This window comes from Enhydra lutris, unplaced genomic scaffold (assembly GCF_002288905.1).
Source record: "Enhydra lutris kenyoni isolate GAN:26980312 unplaced genomic scaffold, ASM228890v2 scaffoldscaffold93, whole genome shotgun sequence".
Lineage (NCBI taxonomy): Eukaryota > Metazoa > Chordata > Mammalia > Carnivora > Mustelidae > Enhydra > Enhydra lutris.
The window spans coordinates 2532035-2556208 of NW_019154177.1; the positions used below are offsets into that span (position 1 = coordinate 2532035).

At 45.5% G+C, this 24174-nt stretch overlaps 3 non-coding genes across 3 annotated transcripts; 1 reads left to right on the forward strand and 2 right to left on the reverse strand.

Annotated features, from left to right (window-relative positions):
* Positions 1-6896: 6896 nt before the first annotated feature.
* Positions 6897-6970, reverse strand: TRNAI-AAU. The gene has a single exon. It is a non-coding gene; the product is annotated as a tRNA-Ile (tRNA).
* Positions 6971-10786: 3816 nt separating this feature from the next.
* On the forward strand, positions 10787-10859 carry TRNAA-AGC. The gene has a single exon. It is a non-coding gene; the product is annotated as a tRNA-Ala (tRNA).
* Positions 10860-19375: 8516 nt separating this feature from the next.
* Positions 19376-19448, reverse strand: TRNAM-CAU. The gene has a single exon. It is a non-coding gene; the product is annotated as a tRNA-Met (tRNA).
* Between the last annotated feature and the right edge of the window lie 4726 nt (positions 19449-24174).

Consider the following 24174-nt stretch of genomic DNA (forward strand, 5'->3'; position numbering starts at 1 on the left):
TGGGGTGATCATTAGCCAGTTGAGAGGTCAGGAGTGTGGATGTGGCTCCTTCCACTTCCTGGGAAGAGGAAAGCCCTCACCATGAAGATACTTTCTCCTTCCTTCTTGATTTCATTCCACAGTTTGAAAGGCATATGCACCTGCATTTTTCTCTCTTGAGCTCAGGCAAGAAAGGAAGAAAAGTAATGTTAAGGTTTTCTTTCGTGGTGGAGAAAAAGCCTTTCCCCTTCATTCCTGATACAAAATCTCACTATTTCTGACAGATAATTAGAGTGAGAAGGGATTTCTGACCCCCAGAACATCAACTTTTTTGTTGTTGTTCTTTCCTGACCATTTTTAAATTTCTTTAAAATTAAGTGCTGAGTAAAAGCCAGTTTCAATGTTCTCCTAAAAATTCTTCCTCCTCCTCCTTCCCCCTATCTTATCCTTGTCCCAGGATCCTAGTGTCTCCCTATGCCAGTCTTCTCTTTCTCTGGAAGTTAGGAGACGGATTAAGCCCTCTCCAGTGACCTGGGCCACATTGGGAGGGGACGGTGGTGTAGGTGGGAAGCCCGGAGATGCTTTCCCACATTCTCCTCCATATTTCTAAATCAGGTAACAATCACAACCCTGTTTTTATAGTAAGATACACAACTTCTGGGAGAGCCCTATCATTCAACTGGGTCCCCCACCCACTTGTAACCTTTTGTTTGCCTTCTGTCATTCAAGATAGTGAAATTGTTTCAGTGCTGGATCATTCCCATGGTGACATACTGTAGGTTGCCCTTTGCGCCCACAATCCCCGATAGGATTCCTAGTTTTTCACTTGTGCTGAAGTCATGTTTGAGATGATCTACCCTTAGTCAGGGTCCTCTTTGATGGCAGTGAAATAACCCAATGGTACCAGGTTAGTTAGACCCATACAACTAGTTAGGGCATGTGCTTAGAATGACCATAAGTCAAGAAGAGGGTTAAAGCATGGGAATTGGGTCAAATGTTAGAATGCCTTCTTTGCACTCAGAGCTGGTGGGAAGGACACCTGTTTTCTCCAGTTAGGACCCTTCATTCCTTCTTCATAGGCACCTGTGGTCCCCAGGTCTTCTCTCCTGAACTCAACTCCAAGAAATATTGGACCTTTTTTTTTAAAATGGCAATTTACATTTCTGATTCTTATTTCATACACAAGGCACTCAGGCTTAGTCTTTGACCAATTCTGTCAGAGCTACCGAAAAAGATGGAAAACCTGAAAAGAGCTGTAGAGAGAGTGACCGTCATCCACACTGGGCCATGCTGGGCATTTCCAACTCAAGATTCACAATTTTTGGCTAGCAGTAAAGGTAGATGTCCTACTCCTGTTTTCTGGACAGAGAGACCCTGGTGAGAGGAATGCCTCTCCGTGACTTTGTAATTGAGATTTATGGGGTCACTCAGCCTGGGGATGCAAAGAAGGCTCTGAGGGTCACCGAGAGAGACAGGATGCCAGAGAGAATTTGTTGGTCTGAGGTCTCTGAGTAGCATGGGTCCAGAGGGGATCACACAGACCCAGACTGTCAGGGGAAAAAAAGGTTGTGGAACTAGGGTAATTCTTAGAGAAAAGACATGAAAAGAGAATAGAAGTAAGATCTTTGGGTAGTTCTTCTTTAAGGAGATTCCTAACCTATCTGCCAGGACTCCCTCATTCATTCATGTAACAGATACTTTTAAATGAGTGGATTTATTCTTCCATTCATCAGACATGAATTCAAGATCTCTTCTGTATCTGCCCTCCTGACTCAAGACTTCTAAATGCCTTGACTCCTTCTCCCTCAGATCTCTACACCCAGTGTCTTGACAAATACTGTAAATCCTCCCCACATACCTCTCCAGAATCTTTCTCTATCTTCTCATTCATCTATCCCTTCATCCATTCCGTGATGTTCGTGGAGAATGTATTCTATGCCATGCGGCAAACAGGCACTAACCATACAGAAAGACTCCTGCTACTGATAATCTCACAAGTTAACAGGATAAACCCCTGCCCTTCCATAGCTCTATAACGTCTTTCCTTTCTCTTCAACTCTAGTTTCCTCATTTCCAGCCTCTTTGGCATTCCAAATTAAAAACCTTTCCTAAAATGTGACTTCGATTGTGTAAACCACCTGCTTGGAATTTTTAAAAGGTTTTTAAGCCTCCACAACCCCCCTCTCCTTAACAAACTCTCCGTGTCTATTACACGCACGCCCCAATGCAACTGAACAGGTATATTTCTTAACACAAGAAATCCTACATACACCCTATGTTCACTCCTCATCCGCACCCCTCCAAGTCCATTTTTTATTTTTTCATTCTGATATGATTTCTCCTCTTATTTCCTGTAGGTCTGCCTGTTTGGTTTTGGGGATGTGTTTTGCTTGGGGGTTTTGTTTTGTTTGTAATTTTTTTTCAGCTCTCTCCCATGCTGTGCATATGGCACCGCTTCATGACATGCCTTAGCAAGAACTGAACACTGATCTCGGATTTTTTCAGGAGGCAAGTTTCCGTAGTGTAGTGGTTATCATGCTTGCCTAACACGTGTGAGGTCCCCAAGTGGAAACAGGTGGCTTCTTTTGTCTTGGGGTGAAATCACCTCCTCTTTCTATTCTGGGAAGCTCCAGCTGAAAGGAATGAGTCACGATCGACCTTTGGTTGTTGTGTTTTTGTTTTTTTTCTTTAAAAAAGCAGATAACCATCCTGAGCAAGCTGTGACACCTGGGCCGGAACATTCTGAGGGAGTCCTCCCTCCCCCGTGTCCTCTTCTGGTCCTACAGTCTAAACCATGCGATTTGGGGGATGCTAGAGTTTTCCTATGGCTGCTTTCTCCTCCTTACTCTGGCAGAGAAATAGTACCCATTGCTCTCTGGCCCAAGTCATGTTGGAGAAGATACACCCTCTTTTCATATTAATGGTTTTGACGGTTCCCATATTTCAGGCTGCTCAGAATAGTGAACAATGAAGTGGAGACGGGGAGGGTGAAAACCTGGAGAAGAAAACAGAGAAGACAAGGGAATTAGCTCAGGTGGCAGAGTGTTCACTTAGCATTTGAGAGGTAGTGGGATTGATGCCCACATTCTCCAGATTTTACCATTTCCACCACAATCTCCGGCTCACAACCCTGTATCTTCCAGCTTATTGAACGAATTGAGAAAATATTAGACATCTTGAACACAGTCATTTGGATGCTTGTTTCCCATATGACCCCTGGGCAAGTTCAAAGACAGGCCTTCGCACTCCCTACCTGCACTGGGTAAGCAGATCTATCAATTTATCATTTACTTTCTGTTTCTTCAGAGGAGCTGTGGTCCCGAGGGATGTAGCCAGTTGCTCTCTTTCTCCATTTCCCCTGCAGCTTGGCCTTCTATGTGGCTCAGTCCTGAGAAATGCTGGGCAGAGCCAGGAAGGAAGCAGCCAACCTTCTTGTCAGCAGACTGAGACAGTGAGCCCCCAGGGTGACCAGACAATACTGGGGAAGACACATGGAAAGCAAACACGTAAAGTTATTTATGAGCTCTTGAAGGCACTCTTGAGCTTGAGCAAGGGGCTCTGAACCCTAAACAACACATTGCAGACTTCGAGAACTGCAGCAGGAGCCCACTGACCGAGTCCACACTGGCCGCAGGGCTGCATGCACTCCGGAAATCTCCAAATCGTATCATAAAGGCTTTGAAAATGGAAAGGACCTTGAAACCACAACATTTAGAAGGCTGCTTTGTACTGGGAACGTGAACACAAGGCAAAGTGCCTACAAAAACAAAATGGGCAGCATTCGCCATAAAATTTGAGTGAGACACGAAATCTTGCAACATATAAATGGCCTATAGTCCGAAGCTATTCAGTATAGGAAGAACCAAGAAAGTCCTAAATCACTGGAAGGAGGGAATCGACAGGTACCAATTCTGGGATGGCACACTGGTACTGGAATCATCTGGCAAACACTTCAAAGGTGTGATGAGTAAATGCTCCAAGAATTCAGGGCGAGAATTCTTTGAAGTGAATTGTTAGAAAATCTTAGCAAATCATCCAAAGATGTAAATCCAAATTGAAATTTCAGAACTGTAAAGTGTATTAGCCAAAATTATGAACAGAAGCACTAGAGTGTTCCAGTAGCAGGAGATGACTGAGAAAAGTTCAGTGAATATGTAGATAGAATAGTAACAACCCAATCTAAACGATAGAGAAAAGAGTTTTTTAAAAGATGGACAGAGCCTCAGGGACAAATAGGAAAATAACAAATTCTATTTACATCTTTGGAGACCCAGAAGAGGAGAAAGAACTTCTTGAAAAAAGAAAAATAATTGAATTCTTAATGGCCAAAAAATTCCCAAATTTGGCAAAAGACATAAATCAGATACAAGAAATTCAGCAAACCTCAAGCAGGATATCCCTGAACAAATCCACACCCACACATATCACAGTTATACTCCTGGAAACAATAGGGAAAAAAATCCTTGAAAGTTTCAAAACAACCATAGGGTCATAAAGAAATGACATCTCATTTATTAAATGCCGAAAGAAAAGACACATTAACCCCAGAAGGCTAAGTGGAGCCAAACTATCCTTCAAATGTAAAGGGGAAAGAAATACATCCTCATTTGAAGGTAAAACAGAGAATCTGTTGCTAGCAGTAGTGCTAGAAAAGAGTTGAACTGTGAGAAAAATGATGCCAGAAAGGAACTTAGATACTAAGAATGAATAAACAAGAGCAGAGATAGGAATTACCTGGGTAAAAGGAACCACTGTTATTCTCTCTTGAGTTTTAAAGTACAAAGTGAAATTACAACATCGTCTAATGGTTTTCTCATCATAGCTACATGTATGTATGACACACATAACATAAAGAGGTTAGCGCAGAAGGTTAAAGGGTGGGGGCACATGGGTGGCTCGACAGAGTCAAGGGTCTGACTTTGGCTCAGGCGTCCGATCTCAGGGTTGTGGGACCAGGCCCTACCAGCACCTCCCACCTCTCCCCCTACCCATCCCCACACTCTATGCCCCTGGCCACAGACCTTCAAAACTCATAAACAAAAGCTAATAAAGCTGAAAAGAAAAATAGAAAAGTCCACAATTATCATTGCAGACTCAGTACTTCTCATTGTTTGATCGATCCAGTAGAGAACAAATCAACAGACATACTGAAGAACTGAACACCTTTCACCAGTGGATCTACTTGACTTTATAAAGCAAAATCACAAGATCAATATGTTGCCAGGACCCTGGGCCTTGGGGCCTCGACCCAGCCAGACTTGAAGGAGTTGCCAAAGGTTCTTGGTCCTGTCAGAAGAAGGAATTCAAGGACAGACACACAGCACATCGGATAAACAACACAAGCATGACAGTTTATTAAAGTGAAAAGTACACACTAGTGATATGGGAGAGGATGGGAGAGAGGAGGAGGGGGAGAGGGAGAGAACTGGGTGTGCTGGGGGTTAGGTTTCTATCTTTTGACAGCTGTCCATTATAGGATGGAATATTTATCCAGAGTTTTGCACTTTATCTTCCTAACTAACCCAGCCTTGACAGGGTTTCCTGTTGTGGTGCCGCCATCTTGGGCCTGCCTGGTGGGATCCAGCTTATCAGGGACGCTGCCAGGATGGGCCCCTGACCTTCCCCACAGCCGGCCGTGGCCTCCTCCTTGCTGGCCTCCGGGCCTCCCTTGAGAGCCTCAGTAACTGCCTAACTGACAGACAGAGGGCCAAAGAGTTGAGAGGAAAGCAAGGTATCAAAACTAAGAAATCAAGAGTAGTCAAAGTGCGGAAGATTGAAACTGATAGTTTAGAAAGAGTTATTTACCTATCAATGTCAGGGAGGCTGCAAGAGGTGGAACCAAAAGGGATCTTGCGTGTCCTCTTGAGTTCTGACACAGATTCCTCTCTCCCATCTCCCAGTCTCAGCCTAATTCAACCTTCTAGACTTTCCCTGACTTTGGATCTAGAGGAGATGCCCTGTTCTGATCCTGGTACCACCACCTTGATCCTGGGGACACGTCGAGCCTTTCCGAATGAGTCTCAGGGATACATTCAGAGAAATGGGACCAAACGCCATGTACTGTAGTCTACTCTTCAGTGGACCTCGGTGCACCGTGTTCAGACATCATGATCCCACAGGCCTATAAGGTCCATTTGAAGAACCAGTCACGCTCTTTCCTTCAGGCCTGTGCACATTTCTTTTGTTCTTCTATCATTAATGCAGATTTTTTAAAGTACTTAGCACCAGGCAATAAGCACCCTGCCACCAAGGCTCTTACAATCTCGTGGGGAAGATGGCTGAGCCACAGACATTTGCAACTTGGTAAATGCCACGAAACAGATGTTTTTCTAGATCTCTGGGAATTTTGGAAGGAACACAAGGCAACCTCAGAAAAGTGGGAGAGGCATCAGGGACGAGATGCCTCCTGGAAAATGGTTTTGGGTCTAACAAGTAGCTGGCCAGACAGAGAGCAGTGAAAGTTTGGGCGATCTGTATGAAACATCTCTTTAAGTCCAGCAACGCTGCAGTCAAAGGTGAAAAAAAAAAAGAGGAAATAGGAGTGGAAAATGGGGTGAAGCTGGGGCCCGAGTTGCCCTGAAAGGCTTTGCTGGCCCCGCTCAGGCCAAGGACAGCCTTCCCTGCAAGTAAGCAGGTGCATAACTAGAAAAATTCACCTAAGGAGCTAGTCATGGTTGAGGAATCTCTGGAGATTGCGGGAAATGTAAGAAGCCCACTGTTCCTGTTTTTCACATAGCTCCTCATTTCAGTTTCCCTCTCCTCTGAATCTCCCAGGACAATACTTTGGAGGCACAAAACCACGGCTGATCTCTCTACACCCTGTCAAGATTAACGAGCATGCATTATTCTACTTCCTGAATCTTTTCCGGATTTTTAGACACAACATTTTTACGAAACGGGCCTAAAAGCACGTTACGTGGCCCGTACGGGGATCGAACCCGCGACCTTGGCGTTATTAGCACCACGCTCTAACCAACTGAGCTAACCGGCCAGTTGCTGTGTTAACTCTCCTATCCTTGGTTACATATCAAAGATCAATATTATTCCAATCACTTCGAAAGAAAGTTTTTTTCTTCGAATTCACCTTTGAGCTTGGAAGGAGTTATGGCCCCTGGTTCGTTCTAAACCCGAAATTTCAGTTAAAATACAGTATCACACAAGGAAAGTTCAAATGTCGTCTGCTGAGGTGTTTCGTGACCTTGGGTTTTCGTGAGCCCCGTATTTAAAAGACAGCCTCATCCCCCTTCCCTTCATCCTTCCGCTGGCCCATTTCCTTCCCACCTTTCTACTTTGCTTCCAGAGCTCACTCCCACGGGGTACCTGGCGGAAGTCGAAACCACCTCTCCTTGCTCTCCACCTGCTCCCCTACACGTGCTTTCTCGCACAATTCCCACTGGGTCCTCCACCCGTTTTCCCCTAGAGGCAGAATTTTATCTCTTCCCCCATTTTTACCTAATTCGGAAAAGCACGCCCATACTTCTATTTGCAAAAGTCACTTTAGACAAACACGTCCCACTGCAATCTTTGGGTCCGCATTTCTTCTTGAAACAAGGTAGTCCATGGACACCTCGAGCACAGAAGACTCCGCTTTTAAGTTCAGGCTCACGGCCTTTAGACTGAGGGGCAGACCCGCAGGGAGCGCCGCGGATCTGGAGATGGGACGAGGGAGACCCCCTCCGCTCCAAGGAGCAGCCTTGGGCCCGCCGTTTCTCCCGCGCAGGAATTCTCTACGATTCCTTTCTGGAAGCGTCTGGGGTCTTGCGCAATGGATGGGGCTGGAGCCCGCAGCGGTGCAGAGCAGCGCGGCTGTGCGACGACAGGACCCAGGACCGCGTGGCAGGGTGGCGGTGTACGAACTACGGAATAAATGAAGGAGCTCACATCACCTGCTGTGATGGCAGGTGCGCCACCTCCCGGCCCGGACCGTGTTGCTGGCGTCCTGCTGCTTTTCGTGGCTTTCGGACTTGACTCTCACTCTCTCCAATTCTCTTTTCACCGGCTGGCGGGCCAGCGCCCGGGCTTGGGGATGTCCGGGCACCGTCCCCGCGCGCAAACACCCGGGCTGGTCCTCCCACAGACGGCCGACGTGCTTCCCGCGGGGACAGCCGAGCCCCCCGCGCCCTCCTCCGCCGCCTCCTCCTCCTCCGCGGAGCCGACGGCGGCCCAGCCTTGGGCAGAGGCGGAAAGGGAACAGGAAAGGAAGCTGCGAGAAAATGAGTGGAGGAAGCGCATATCCTGTCTGTGCTTTGCGGCTGGTCTGAGGGTGGACCGCCAGAAAGGGGAAGGAAAAGACAGAAAAGAGAAACAGTGGGAATCCGCGGTGCTGCTGCGCCTTCCAGCAGAGCCCTCCCGCCCTCGAACCGCAGGGCAGCCGTGACTTTACTGCTCAGTCGGCATGATGAGCGTTGTAAACTCAGCACCAACGCGGTGGGTGGAATGAGCAAGTTTTCCGTGCGCCAGGGTCCCACGACTGTTCCAGAATCTCCAGAGAACCCGGCATTGTGCTGCGTTTCCTTAGCATCACCTGTTTGCCTGCGAATTTCCCCCATGAAAGAACATCTCGCAGAGGAAAGCTCTTCCCCTCCTTGCCTCCAAATGTTGAGCTTGGTGACTAAACCCAGTGATCATCCCCCCCCCCCCCCCCCCTCCACCGTGGGTCAAAACCCTTGGAATCTGGAAAAAATTATTTATTATATAAAATTTTATTAGCCATAAAAAAAAGACCTTACCATTTCTATCAACATGGATGGACCTAGAACGTATTATGTTAAGTGAAATAAGTCCGAAAGACAAATATCATATGATTTCATTTACATGTGGAATCTAAAAAAGCAAGCAACTACAACAAAAACAAGACAAAAAGCAGACTCATAAATAGAGAATAAACTAGTGGTTGACAGAGGGGTGGGGTGATGAAACAGACAAAGGTGATTAAGAAGCACAAACTTTTGGTTATAAAATAAATAGGTCACAGAGATAAAAAGCACAGCGTAGGGAATATAGTGAATAATATTGTCATAAAGTTGTATGGTGACTACACTTAGGATGAGCGCCGAGTGTTGTATAGAATTGTTGAATTACTGTGTTGTACACCGAAAGCTAACATAGCACGGTATGTCAACTGGACCTCGGAAATAATAGCAATAAGAGCGCTGAGAAAGAAGGAAGGGGAAGGAAGGACAGAAGGAAAGGAAGGAAGGAGGGAGGGAAGGGAGGACAGGAAGGAAGGGTGAGAAGGAGGGAGGAAGACAGGAAGACCTCCAGCCTAGGGTGCCCGGGGAATTCCAGGACAGCCGCTCTCTCAGATCGGTAGGGGGCCCTTGAGAGAGACGCCGTCAGGGGCCCCGAGCCCTCTGCGGGCTTTCCACCGAGGGCGGCTGTTTTCCGCGCGCCAGGAGCAGGGCCTGGGAAGCAGACGGCCAGCGGGGATGGAGGCCTCTCCGCGCCCCAGCTACGCTGTTCTCCCCTGGGTTCCCGGTTCTTCCCGCCCGCCGAGCCGAGCCGTCCGCGATCCGTCCGGGAGAGCTCCCCACCCGGCGCCTCCAGGCCCAGGGCTGAAGGCGGCGGGCGATCGCTGGCACTGCCAGGTTCTGCGCGCGGGGGGCCAGGCGCGAACCCCAGCGGGAATTCAGCCCCGGGGCCGCGGAGCCCCGCGCGTCTCCGGACACCAAATCCCTGCGGCTGGAAAGAGGGTCGCACCCGGCGGGTTCTGCCACTGACAAAGCCAACTCGGGGCCCCATGCCATCCCTGTTTAGTTTGTGGAACGTTGGAGAAGTCCTTTCACTCCTGGGCTTTCCTGTTTGTCACAGGAGACCATTTTCTCGAGTCGCTGAGGGTTTTCGTAGCCCAGGTCCCCCGACGGCCCCGCATCCTGGGCTGGGTGACCCTCGTGGTGGGTAAAGAGGACAAATTGAGAAATGAGCAAATCGAGAATTCGTGAAAGCCCTAGGACTCACAACACAGAAGCTCACACACCATGCTGAACGACACGAACTCAGCTTGAATTGTACCCAACACCGGCTTGTTCAGACCCCCTGTTCCAAGATAGGCCCAGAGCAAGCGGATGTCACCCTGGAGTTGTCTCCAGCCGTGAAAAGAATGAGCAGCGTGAACACGCTGAGTGAACAAACCGTGGGAAAACCAAGAGCAAGATTCAAGGAAGGCTTGTGCTGGGCAGCCAGGAGGCAGGGCACGGCCAGGCAGAAACCTTGACCTCAGGCGTCTGGCCTCCGGGACCCAGGGCGTAAACGTGTGTTTTGAGCCCCACCCCCCCCCCCCCCCCCCCCCCCCCCCCCCCCCCACACCCCGGCTTCTGGTATTTTGTTATGCGGACCTAGGAGACTCGTAGGATGAAAAGGTCCTATATCGCAATTGCGGGGATGGTTACCCGCGTGTACTTATTTGTCAAAATTCATTGAAATGCGTGCATGTACAGATTATGCTTCCGTCCTGTTGATACTTTTTTCAAATAGGCACCACAGTATGGACCGCGGTAAAATAAATCACCATAAATGAGTTCCCCAGTCCAGTCACTTCTCTAAGAAAGCATTGCTAGATTCAGTGTATAATTCAGTAGATAAACTCCTAACTCCAGAAGGAAAGAGACAACGGCAGATCTCAACTCCCCTAATGGAGGAACAGTCAAATGATTAATAGATCCCAGAGAAGAGATGACTTATTTGAAGGAACAATAAGTGGAAGTGGTAGGGAGGTCTCCTGAGGGTGGGAGCAACCGGGAAACGAAGTGGCACTGGAATGAAATTTGCCTCAAAGTGATAAAAATAGGCAGAAAGGCAGAGACGTCAGGGGGAATTAGCTCAAGCGGTAGAGCGCTCGCTTAGCATGCGAGAGGTAGCGGGATCGACGCCCGCATTCTCCAGCTTTTGCAGTCCAGCCAGGCTCCCCCGGTTCCGGGGTTCACCGGCATCGGGGCGACGTGCACTGGGCGGACCTCTCTTTGGCTCAGCCCTTCCTCTGTGTGCTTCCCTGCTGGTTTAAAAGGAAGAAGAAGGAAGGAAAGAAAAGAAAGAAAGAAAGAAAGAAAGAAAGAGGAAAACCGAAATGTGACATACAAAAACAAAAAAGGAACAAATGGGACAGAATGTCTTAGAAACACAGGTTTTGGGGCCTCGGCTCAAAGTTGGTAAAAAATGTTGTGTGTCTGGGAAAACCAAACTTTCTCCTTTGGAGTCGGAAGTGTGAGGAATAGCTTGAGAATTGTGTCAGGAGGCACCGGCAGGAGAGTGTGGATTTTCTGATGTTTTAATGTTTTTTCCTTTTTTAATAAAGACACAGTTTATATTTTATAAATAGTAAATTTTACTACTTAACTTTTATCGCGATATTGTTTTAGTATTTTATTCACAGTGACAACCCGTGGTTAGGTAGCAGATGTCAATTTGTCTTCTATCAGATCTCTAAGAGTTGGCTAAGTATTAAGAAGAAAGACAAAGAAGGAAAGAGATTTGGAGGATGGGGAAAGGAGTGGGCTAGCCTATTAACTCTGCTGTCAGATTAGCCCTCGCTAAAATGACATGGGGAAAGTCCCTCTACTGTCGCAGCGGGCTGAACTGAAGGTCTAGACAACCTAAGGCAGATGTGGTTGCCAAGTTGGACCAAGAGAAAGAGGGGTGCGGACGGAGGAGGAAGAATTCAAACAGCCATGCATAGCCTCCATTTGTTTTCTCTTTTGGCCATGAGAGTCTTGAGGTCTGCAGCAAGAAATTTTCATAAGTTTTTTCATGAGGAAATGGAGACTGTAGGCTATCTCTAGGAATGTTCCCTGCAATAGCGCATAATAATTGCTCAATAAATTAATACCCCTGCTGCATTGTCTGTGTAGGTCACTCGACTCATCCTCTGGGTCTGGTGCTAAGCAAGGGCTTCAGGAATAAATCTACAGGACAAGATTAAGACTCTCAAGGCACAATCTTGGTTCCCTCCAAGATTCTTCATGACTCCCTGAGCCCTACAGGAGAAGAGCGCTGTGTGCAGCCCCTGGAATGGGGGTTCGCTGAGAAATCTAAGAAATCTCCACTACAGGCTAGCCTCCCTGGGGACCACACTGAGGCTCAGGTCAATGTTGAAATGGAGGTAGGGAGATCAAAATCTTTAAATGGGATACTTGGACCATAGCAGACGGCCTGCGACAGACAATATAGTAAGGTCAAGTGTGTTGATTCTATATCCAGAATTGAAGAAAAAAAGTGGAAGAGTGTTTACTGCCTTTAGAAAGGAGAGGGGGAAACTTGGCCATTCTTTCAGGCTAATGGCAAACTATTATTTCGGACTCACTATCCCCACAGATACTCAGTACTGGGAAGGGACTGATGCCGGTGTTTGCCTTCTCTGCCTTTCCTTAAAACTATTATTCCAGCAAACTGAGCAAAGCTTCACTTAGACCTACTGGCCTCAAAATTCTCTCCTAGCTTAGCTGCTCCTCTCGTCCCCACCCTGGGCCACAGGTTTCACCTTTGGAAAGTTGAAGAGAATTAGGTCTTGGGTTTTCTGGGGTTTCTCTAGGAAATGGGAATAGGACTTTCCAGCAGCCTGGCCCAGGGATGTGACACGGAAGGCTTGAGGCCCTGGGCTGGGAGAGGCCGTCCCACTGCTTGTCTTGGGCAGCTGAGCCTGCAAAGACCAGTAATGACCACAACTCTGGAACAGGCAGGAATAGACACGGTGTCTCAACATCTGGAGCGTGTTCTTTTTACTTCCAGGAGATCAGGAAAGTGAAATTGGGAAGTGCTGACAAGGCTTTCTAAGGAAGTCCCCATTCTTCACTCTCCAATGTCTGATCATCTCTGCCCTCCATCCAGTCCCGGCTGGTCCCTCAAGGCCCAAAGTTCCTAGCAGCCCCCAGGAACCAGGAAAGTGAGAGGCCTGTGGTCCTTCTGCGCAAGCCCCCAGGAACCAGGAAAGTGAGAGGCCTGTGGTCCTTCTGCGCATGCTTATTATTCGAGAAGTTCTCTTCCACCCCCCACTTCTTTGGTTTGCATATTGCCTGTTCTATTTACAAACCCAGAGCTTCTTACCTGGGAAAAGATCCAAGAAGCTTTGACACCTCTGTTGTACCCTTGTCACCGCTCCTCATGGAGACCCTTGGTCCACCTGCCAGCATCCCTCCCTTCCCACTCCTGCCCCAGGCTTGGCACTTCGGAGTACTCAGGTCTCAACTCAAATTGTCCTTCTTCAGACAAGTAGAGCTAAAATGTTGCGTGCACAGTCTCTCGCTCCCAGTTCTATCTTCTTCACAAACATTATGTCCTCCAGAAAGTAGGTTTTTAAGTTATTGTTTTGTTTTTCTCTTTCCTAGAATGGGAGCTTCCTGAGTGCTCAGGCACGGTCTGTACAGAACGCTGAATCTCACTGCGCCCCAGCATCTAGAGCAAAGATTCACATGGCTACTGCCATGACCTGGTGGAGTGGGTAGTGCAGGAAAATCAAACACCAATGAATTCTTCAAAATATTATCCCACCACATCTCCAAAATCTTAACACAACATCTACTAATTCGTTTTGCTTCTTCCTTTCTTCATCTTCCTTTTTTTCTGACATTTCAATGGCAATTTTAGGTCTTGTTTTGTTTTGTTTTTCCAAATGACCAACTAGATTTGCTATATTCCAGCTAATCCCCATGTTTCTATTTAGGATTCTTTTTTCTTGCTTTCTTTAGAGCCTTTCTTTTTCTTATTCCTTATGTTAAATGCACAGGATTTTTACTGTAGTACTCTATAATTAAAGAGTATTCAAGGGTAGAGTTTTAAACTAGAGAGCAGTTTCTACAGAACCTAAGAAATAGGTCATTGGAAATTCCCATTTTTATGAGTCTGACGGTATGCTTTTGATTTTCCTCTAAGGTGCTCATTTGAGAATTAATATTTTGCTTGCTATTGTGTTATTCTTTTAATGATGTTGTCTAAATTTATTTTTGTACCAATTTTATGTATCAGTATATGATTATATACACAAGATATGGATGTGACATTGAGCCCATGTATGAATGTTAATATTGATGACTAAAAAGGAGAAATTCAGGGACACCTGGGTGGCTCGGGTGGTTGGGTGTCTGCCTTCGCTTGGGCCATGAGCCCAGGGTCCTGGGATTGAGTCTTGGATGGGGCTCCTTGCTCAGTGGGGAGCCTGCTTCTCTCTCTGCCTCTGCCTGCCACTCTGCCTGCTTGTGCTCTCTTTCTCTGACAAATAAATGAATAAAATCTTTAAAAAAATTAAAAGGAGAAATTCAGACATTACACACCTCATAAAGTTATGCTCACAATACCTCTCAAATTTTACTGTTGAGATATTTGAGGCTGAAGCTAAGGGCGCTTCTACCTCTAACTACCAGTTTACAAGAAATAGAGCAATTCAAGAAATATGTCAAGGGATACCAAGAAGAGGCAGTAGAATAAATCCACAAGGTGGAAAATTATGTAGGATAAAAGATGCAGCCCCTTCAGCAAATCTGTTGGCCTAAACTACTCTTCTGTACCATACTAGAATAGTGGATACATGTTATACATTTGTCAAAATCCATAGACTATATGACACAATGAGTGAACCCTAAGGTTAACTGTGGACTTCAGTCTATAATAAGAATGTATCAATATTGATTCCCCTGTTATAATAAATCTCACACTAAGCACAATGTTAATAACAGGAAACTCAACAGGAGGAAGGGTGACATTGTTTATTGGGAACTATGTACTATGTACTGGGAACTATGTACTTCCTGCTCGATTTTTCTTCAAATCTTAAAGTGCTCTAAAAAATAAAGTATATTAGTTAGCTAATATAACTAATACATTAGTTAACTAATAACATTTTAAAAAGAAAAGCAAGGAATTGCCTATGGATGAAGAGAGACTTAAAACATTAAAGAAAGTGGATTTTGTTTGGTTTCTTAGTCACTTGTTAAGGGAGGTTGTGTCTGTGACAATCAGAGGTCTGAAAAAAATGTGGATGTTAGATCATATTCAAGATTATTCATTAATTAGCAGCAATCACCATATACACACAGACATAATGTTCTCCTTGAGCTAATTCCCTAATTCCACTTTCAAGAAGTTGGCACAGGACACCTGGGTGGCTCAGTTAGTAAGCCGCTGCTTTTGGCTTAGGTCATGATCCTAGCTAGGGTCCTGGGATGGAGTCCCGCTCAGCGGGGAGCCTGCTTCTCCCTCTGCCTGCTCTGTCTGCTGTTCCCCCTGCTTGCGCGCTTGCTCGCTCTCTCTCTCTCTGATAAGTAAATGAAATTTTAAAAAGAAATTTGCAGATTTCCAGCCTTATCTCTACCACTAAGTTCCAGAAAGAGAAATGTACATGAATGTCCAACCATCCCTCAGTCCACCATTTACTGCTAGACACTTGAGTGTGGCATTTCATTGAAACGGCCTTCGTTCAGGCCACTACAATCTCCTCAAAACTGTAAAATCCAGTGGGAACTTCTTCTGTATTTCATCTTACTTGGGGTTCCAGTTTCTGAAATACCCTCCAGCTCTCCCCCTCCCAAGTGAATGATTTCTTCCTTGGGTTTAGACAGGGCCAGTGAGTTCTCCTCGAACTCTTTAGGGTCCTTTGTGTCCCCACTTTTTCTCCATCTTTCTCTATGAATGTTCTCTGAGGTTCTGTCCTTGGGCCACTTCTTATCTTGAGCTAATTGCGGGGGGATCTGTGACCATTCTTTTATTGTACAGATGTAGATCTATAAATGTGACCCTCTTCTCACCAAGAGGTTCAGAACGATTACCTTACACCCGTGCTCTCCAACAGAGATATGCATCATACATATACTTTTGAACCTTCTAGTAGTCCCATGAAAAAAAAAGCAAACAGAAAGAAGTGGAATTACTTTAATACTGTATTTTATTTAGCAATACATCCAAAATATTATCAATTCAACAAGTAATCAATAGAAAAATTATTAATGAGATGTTTTACATTCTTTCATGTCAAGTTTTTGAAATATGGCGTCTATTTTACACTTATATAGCAAATCTCATTTCATAGCATATTTCAAATACTTTATAGCCACTTGTCACTGGAAGCTACTGTATCGAGTGGTCCAGCCTGATACAATTCATTTCTCCTTGCTTCATTACAAGCACTATCCATATTCTGGACGGCCATCTCTCCTGAGATCCAACCTTTATCCATAATCCCTCACTGATATCTCCACTTGCACATGAATGAATATTTCAGAACTAATAGGACATGGCAAGAACCTAATAATTTCTTTCCCCAAACCCACTTTAGTGAGAAATATCAGCCTTGCAGAAAAGTACCATCATTGGGGCGCCTGGGTGGCTCAGTTGGTTAGGCATCTGCCTTTGGCTCAGGTCATGATTCCAGGGCCTTGGGATGGATTCTCCCATCAGGCTCCCCGCTGAGCAAGGAGTCTGCTTCTGCCTCTACCCCTCCCCCTGCTTGTGCTCTCAATCTCTCTCACTCAAATAAATAGATTAAATCTTTAGTAAAAAAATACTTTTTTAAAAAACACCACCATCCAAGCAACGCCCCAAGCCAGAGACCTAAGGACTTCTCTCTCCCTCATCATCATCTGCGTTCAGTTTTTCACTACATTCTGTCAATTCTATCTTTCTGTCTAAATTAGAAACACTAGCTTCTTCTCATTTTTCCCTTTCATTAACTCAAGTGAATTTTGTCTTCAGGCCCTTGCATTAGTATTCCTTCTGCTTCAAGGCTCAGGAGTCTTCACAGACTTCCCACATCATTTTCCATGTTATTTAGGCTCACCTCAAAATCATCTCCTCAGAGCACTCTTTCCTGAATCATCAAGTAGTTACTTCCATCATATCTGAAACTATATGGTTTAGTTTTTTGTTTTCACTTTTATCTCCCCGTACAAGAATGTGAAGCTTATGTCTGTCTTGATTGTGACTGAACCCAAAGACTCGTAGGTGATGTGGGGCCCAGAGGCTAACATTTGAGAGAGGCCCTCGTGCCTTGTATGGGATAAATGAGTCTAACTTGACTGCCAGTGCTCGGTAAAGCCATTCGGTGTCTCTGCCAGGTCCACTGAGATGATGCCCTCGTGCTTCTCCTGAACTTTGAACTCAACCGTCATCTCTTCCCAAGTCATCTTCTGCACAAACGGCAAAGTTTCTCATTTGAGAAACACAGATTAAACCATGTTGCAGTCCAGGGTAAAATGGTGAAATGGTGACCTTTTGCTGAGAAGACAGCGCTCAAAGCCCCTCATACTCTGGAATGTCATTCCAACCTCCCTTCTCCGAAAGTTGACCAGTTGTTAGTTCTCCATTCCGGTTTATTTTGTTCCTCTGGGACCTTGCCTGTGCCTAAAATGCCCATTTCTAAGTTAGTTGTTTTGCTCTATATCCAATAAAATGTAATTACAGGTGTGGTCTTGAGAAGATGAGGAAAGGGGAAAACGGGAGCAAATGTTCTTTTTCAATTTTCTGATTAGAACAAAGTGCAACTTCCTGCTATTGCCGCCAAAAGTTCAGCTTCTGAGGGAAAGGGGACAGAGGAGAAAACCAGAAGCCTCTACCTGCCCAGCTTGGGCTCAGTGGACTTGAACAACAAAAAGCCCACCATTTCTTTTTATGTCTAAAGGACAGAATGTTTAACTGGCATTTTAAATTTTAAAAAAAGTGCTTATCTTGAATTGCATATAAACGATAATTTTTCCTGTATTCATGGTCTTTCCCTTACACATGGACTAAACACACTGGGAACAGATGTGCAAACACAGAGCCTGGAATGGCCGACCACAAAAGCCACCTCCCGGACAGCCATGATGTCAACCACAACACTCAGCTGATAATCACAACTTTGAAAAATATGAAAGGAGATTCTGGAATCCCTGTATTAACTCACCAGGCAGTTCCTGATGTGGTCTTCCCCAGATGGGACATGCTTGGTGACCCTGGGAACTGGGCACCCTGGTGGAGAGGACAGAGCTCACACTCTCGCCCAGGGCATTGTCTGGGATGTTGGGTGATTACTCGGTCCTCGCTCCACTTGGGTGGCCTTTAAAGTCATTTGTGGATCAGAAAGACAGGATCATTTCTTATTATCCAGGGGCCATCCCTTTCCCGGGACCTCCTCATGCCATCAGCATCACCCTCAGAAATCTTGGGGCTCGGGCTCATGTTGAAAATGTGAAAAAGTTGTGAGAAAGAGCTGGAAGGCAGAGACTATCCCACTGCCCAGTCCCACCGACTGAATCCTCCCCCCCCCCACCCCCACCCCGACGGCCTGGACCTCTGGGAAAGGATGGGGTGGAATTGCTTTTCTGCTGGGAAGCTTTTGCATATTTGTTTCCATCTCCAGGAGCTTCGAAAACAAAAGGTGGGGGAAACTATCTGGGTTCTGTGTATGGCACAGACAATGGCCCCTTTGTTTCCTTCTCTGATTTTGAAGGGTTTCTGAAGCTACCGCTCAGGACTGGCATTACATTTGAAATAGGGAGGCCGGCCCGTGGTAATGGGGTCCCAGGCAGGTGGGGCAACACTCCATTAATCACAGATTTCCCAACACTTCCTGCGTGAATTCAGTTTCTACAAATGCCACTGGGGGTCGTAACCTTCCTTGCCTGACTCTCCGGCACTTTGCAATCCCCTCCGCAAGCCAGACTGTTTGGAGATCCGGCCCCCGCCTGTTACAGTCTAGCTTCTCTCGGTCCCCGTCATTGGCCTTCCTTTTTCCCCAGGTTAAATCCCCACGTAAATCCCAGATCCGGTTAGCAGAGAGAGGCTGTCACCACTAAAATGCACTTCTCAAGGATGCCTGTAACGGGGGTGGTGGGTGCCTCCCGCCCCCCTGCACCGCGCACCACCGACCTCCTCCCTCTCCGAGCTCCTCCGCCCGCGTGGGGACCCCCACCTCTCTTTCCCTGTGTCCCTTCCCCGGCCACACGCAGTCGGTGAGAATGTGGGTCAGGACATCGCCAGCCCTGCCATGCGTGGAGCCAAACGGGACAAAAGGACAGAAAGAGTCAATTTCCTACGCTGCGAAAATGTCCCATACTTCCCTGTCCTCTTCGTGCGCGTACAAGGTGCGCACCTGCGCGCGGAGATGCCTCTTCGGACCCAGACCCCAGCGCGCGGGGGAGGTGCCCGCGGCCAAGTGGGCGGAGCGCAGGGCCCGCGGCCCCGCCCACGCACTCCCCGCAAGTGGTTGCGCGCGCAGTCTCCCGGGGCTTCACCAGTTGCTCGGCGGAGGTGGGATGGGGACCCGGCCTCCTGCTGTGGGGAAAGCTCTGCATCTCAGGTGCCGTCACCTTTCTCGGTTTAGGACCGGAAGAAACTGCATCCCAGCCGCGAACCGGCGCGGCATTCCCGGGAGGCACCTTCGCTCTAAAAGGAGTCGTGGTTGTCACCGGTTGTGGACAAGCTTCGGAACAAAAACACATGCCCTCTCTGAGGCTCGAACTCAGGACCTTCAGATTATGAGACTGACGCGCTGCCCACTGCGCTAAGAAGGCGACGTGAGGTACGTTTTAGTTAGGTTTTAAAGGAATCATGTAATTTCTGGAAACCATGATGTACCCGCTGAATAATTGTGCTTGACCTTTGGCCGCTATTTTCCATCTTATTTCCTACTGATCTGGATCGCCTCTCCCTCATAGATACCGATATTTTAACGGTCCACAGCCTCCTCTGTTGGAGTAGTACACTCAGTAAATAGTAGTTGAACGAATATCTCCCCAACATGTCCAGAGTCTATCCCTACCTGTCAAATTAAATCTACATTTCCACCTGTGTCTCCTGAGATATTCCCCTTGAAATATTACAAACTGATTTTATAAATTTCCATATTTTCCCCACCTCTATACAACCAAAAATGCTATTAAAGACTGCTCCCATAAGAGAGCCTGACTGGTTCAGTGGGTAGAGTCTGTGGCCCCCCATATTGAGTTTATAAGCTCAAGCCCCATGTTAGGGGGGTGGATTATACTTTAAAAACTTACACACATAATTTCATTTTGTCTAACTTAATTTTTTGCCATAAATCAATGTATCATTATCCCCATTTTGCTGATAAAAGGTTCCACAGAATTAAACCCACAGCTGTTCAGTGACAAAGCCAGACCTTGAGAGCAGATTCTGATTCCAAAAAGCATGCATTCTCCACTCTAAATCATATTCTCTCCACCATTCTTCTCCACATCACCGCATTCATTCAAGTAAGCACATATTTATACAATTATGGCTTCTCTGGTCCATTCAACAAACATCAATTCACAACCTGCCCTATGCTTGACAACTGGGTTCAAAATTTCCAAGAGACGCTTGGCCCGTTGTCCCTCAAATCCCCACAGATACTTTATTTCATACAGTTCTCAATGTGTAGCAAACGGATCCATGGAGGTCCTGAGACACTTTCAAGGTATGTGAGGGCAACAATATTTTCATAATAATATCAAGGCTGCATTTGTTATGAAAAAAGCTGATGGTATAAAAACAGCACATAATTGCTCTTGCTTCCTGTGGATCAAGGCACTTTATCAGGAGGTCCCCGCTCTCTTGTGTCCATAGCAGTCACATGGGGGGGGAGATAGTTTACTTAAGAATATCCTTGATGAAGCAGTAAAAAAAAAAAAAATTTACTTGACTAGTTCTTACCCTTAAGTACATGTCTTTTTAATAAACCATGTGAATAAATGGTAAGTGCAGAAAAAGCACTCCAGCTGTGTATAAAAATGAGATGATTGTCTAAGAAAAGCGTTTGGGTGACTTTTAACTTGCAAACTGATCTAGATGTTTTGTTTTGTTTTCATGGAACACCATTTTTATTGGAAAGAATAAACCATGACATATTCAGTCATTTTCTCAAAAACTAAAGAAATCAGTCTATAAAAAAATAATTCAAAGAAAATAATTGAGAGGATTTGCAATGATAAATTATTAGCTTTCAGTATTTGATAACTTGCAGCTTCCCAATGCTTAGAGACATTTCTGATGAGATTGGTGACGGTGTTAATGTTCTTTTCTGTTTGTTTGATATTATATACTGAAAATCTGAATACCCCCACGGACTAATGTGCCCTACTTGTTACCAAATCACGCATGGGTAAAAGAGCCATTCAAAGTCAGTGATGAGGTTTCAGACTGCACATTACAACCAACCCTAAAGAAGGTGCGATCTGTCAAGTTTGGTATAAAATCAGACAGGAATGTGCACAATTACCTGAAAAAGCTATTAAAATACTCTTTCCTTTTCTAACAGTTTATCTGAATGAAGCCAAACTTTCTTCATATGCTTATGACATTTTGAATGAAGAAGCAGATATAAAAATCCGTCTTCTACTAAGCAGTCATAAAGGAGAGTGAAAGAAAAAAATATATATAGTTATTTTTTCATAAAATGTTACTTACAATAACACCTAATAGGTTGGTTGCTTTTATTTCAGAAAAAATTAACAAATACTTTCAAAATTTTTAAAATTATTTTCTAAGTAATCTCTACCCCAACATGAGGCTTGAACTCACAACCCCAAGATCAAGAGTCACATGCTCTACCAACTAAGCTAGCCAGGCACCCCAACTAGTAAATATTTTTAAATTTGCAGTTTTAAAACTTAATATAGTAAATATTGATGGATATAATTCACAAAGACCTTTGGGTTTCACAATAACATTTAAGAGTGTAAAGAATCCCATGGTGCCTGATTGGCTCAGTCTGTAGCTCATGCAACTCTTGATCTCTGGGTTGTATGTTCAAGCCCCACACTGGGGGCAGAGACCACTTAAAAAGAAAATTAAGAAGAAAAAAACAGAGTCCTGTCACCAGAAAGCTTGAGGATCACTACAGTAGATTATTTCAACACAACCTCTCTTAAATCTCTCTTCCTTTTCATTCCATCATTCATTCTACTCATTATTGAGAACATGTTTTGTGCCAAGCATTGTCCTGAGGTTGGGGATTCATAGAGAATTGAGCAATCCTTGATAGGAGCTGACAGGGTAAACAAAGGTCCAGTTCCCATTCTTCAAACTTCCCCATTCTCACAATTAAATACATCCTCTAAAATACCTCATTTTGATAACATAACCCTTGCACTTGGTATTAGTCAGCTAGGGCCACCCTAACAAAATACCACAGATGGGGTTGGTTACACAACAGAAATTTTTCTCACTGTCATGGAGGCTGGATCAAACCCAAGTTCAAATCAAGGTGTCGGCAGGTTTGGTTCCTCCTCAGGCCTCTCTCCTTGACTTGTGGATGGCCACCTTCTGTGTCCTTACATGGTTTTTTCCTTTGTGTGTGCACATGTCTGGTTTCTCTCTATGTCCTAATCTTCTCTTCTTATAAGGATACCAGTCAGATAGGATTAGGGTCTACTCTAACGACCTCATTTTAACTTAATTCTCTCTTTAAAGGCACTATCTCCAAATACAGTCACATTTTGAGGTACCAAGGGTTAGGCTTTCAACATATGAGTTTTGGTGGGACACGATCCAGCCCATAACATGCTTAAATGTTTTAAATTATAAAATTTTTACCCTGAGATTTTCAGCCTTTTCTGTCACTACTTCCCTTCATGAGTATTTTAAAGCTCCCTCAACTTAAAAAGTCATACACCTTTCCTCATAGAGGAATTCCAACTTCATGTCTGGTCCATATCTTTAAGGCCCATTCCTGATATTTTCATTCTTATATGATCTTGTCTTTTTTTTCTCTGAATGCTGTGACTCCTTGTCAGTAACCATCTTATGGGTATTGTTATTATAGTATTTGGTATGGATATGCCTTATCTTTCAGTAATACCCTCTAGTAGTCACCATACCTAGAAGGAAGTGTAGCCACTCTGTTCAACAATCCAATAGCTCCCGTATGCATAGATTCCTTTTTTATATGGCCAGGAGGAATGACTGTCTCAGAGTCCTGGTACTGAAGGTAGTTATAAACCTCAGTTTGTTTCCTTTTTATTCACTTGGATTCCTGCCAAGTCTATGGGATCTAATGCAGACCCCAGGAAAGGGAGGGAGGGGGAGGTATTGCTAAGCCCGCTCCTGTTTCTACCTGCCTGGTTGCTTGGGGGAAGTTCTGTAACATCCATGCCCATGTGGGTTCTGAGATCTTTTTCTCTTTCTTCATGTTTGAGTGAATCCTTTTTTTTTTTTTTTCTTCTTAATTTAGGGAAGTCCTTGCATTCCTTTCTCAAAGTCTAGTCCAATATGGTTCTCTTAAAAAACCTCTCCATGCTACATCCTCTGCAGACTCTTTTCAGTTCTTATCTTAGACCTTTGCGGGGAGGGTGAAAGAAGTAGGGAAACCTTGGCCCAAACCACTCTCTGCATTGCTGCACACCTCCATTTGAGCTTGTATAGTTACCTAAATGGGGGGGGGACCAATTATTGGTGTCTCAAAATATATAGCCCAAGTGCAAACAGGGAACTGCAGATAATGGACCAGGAATTACCTGCTTTCTGCTCTGGTTTAAAACAATTTTTACACTGTGGCATGTTAAAGACAGACAAGTGGGAGCTATTGGCCAGAACAAGATATTATTCCAAAGGTGCAAGAAATCAGGACACATGCGACTTGTGGCTGATACCTAGAATGCTCTTGTTGCTGTAGGGGAGGGAGGTGGCTTCCACGCATCCATGTTCAGCTGACATAGTTCTAACAGACAGCAGGGCAGTTTCCTGATCTCTGAAAGCTGCAAAGACCGACGGGAAGCTGCCATTTTCCGACTGCCTCCCTCTCTGATGGTGACATCTGGCAACCTCCTTGAGGGCCTGTTTTATGTGGAGACTATGGTGGCCGGTCTGGAACCAGGTCCTCCAGCCCTTCCAACTATTCCATAATTGTGCATGTCCTATTTAAACCATTTCTTAAGATTGCTAGGCTGGTTTCAATCATTCATAGTTGAACTCTGTCTCATGCATTTCCCCAATCCAGGGGAAGCCGAGATAACAGGAAAAGGCTTAGTTGACTCTGTGACTTGCTTCTTCTCCTTAGGAGTGTACAGCGAGACTTCTGCCTTCCCAAAAACAAGCCCCTAGTCTCCATGTCAGCAATACCTTCAGACCCACCTTACATTAAACACGTAACTCCAGGGGTCTTTTATGTTAAAAACATCTCCCCTGGGGCACCTGGGTGGCTCAGTTGGTTAAGTGACTACCTTCAGCTCAGGTCATGATCCTGGAGCCGGCTCCCAGCTCCATGGGGAGTCTGCTTCTCCCTCTGACCTTCTCCCCTCT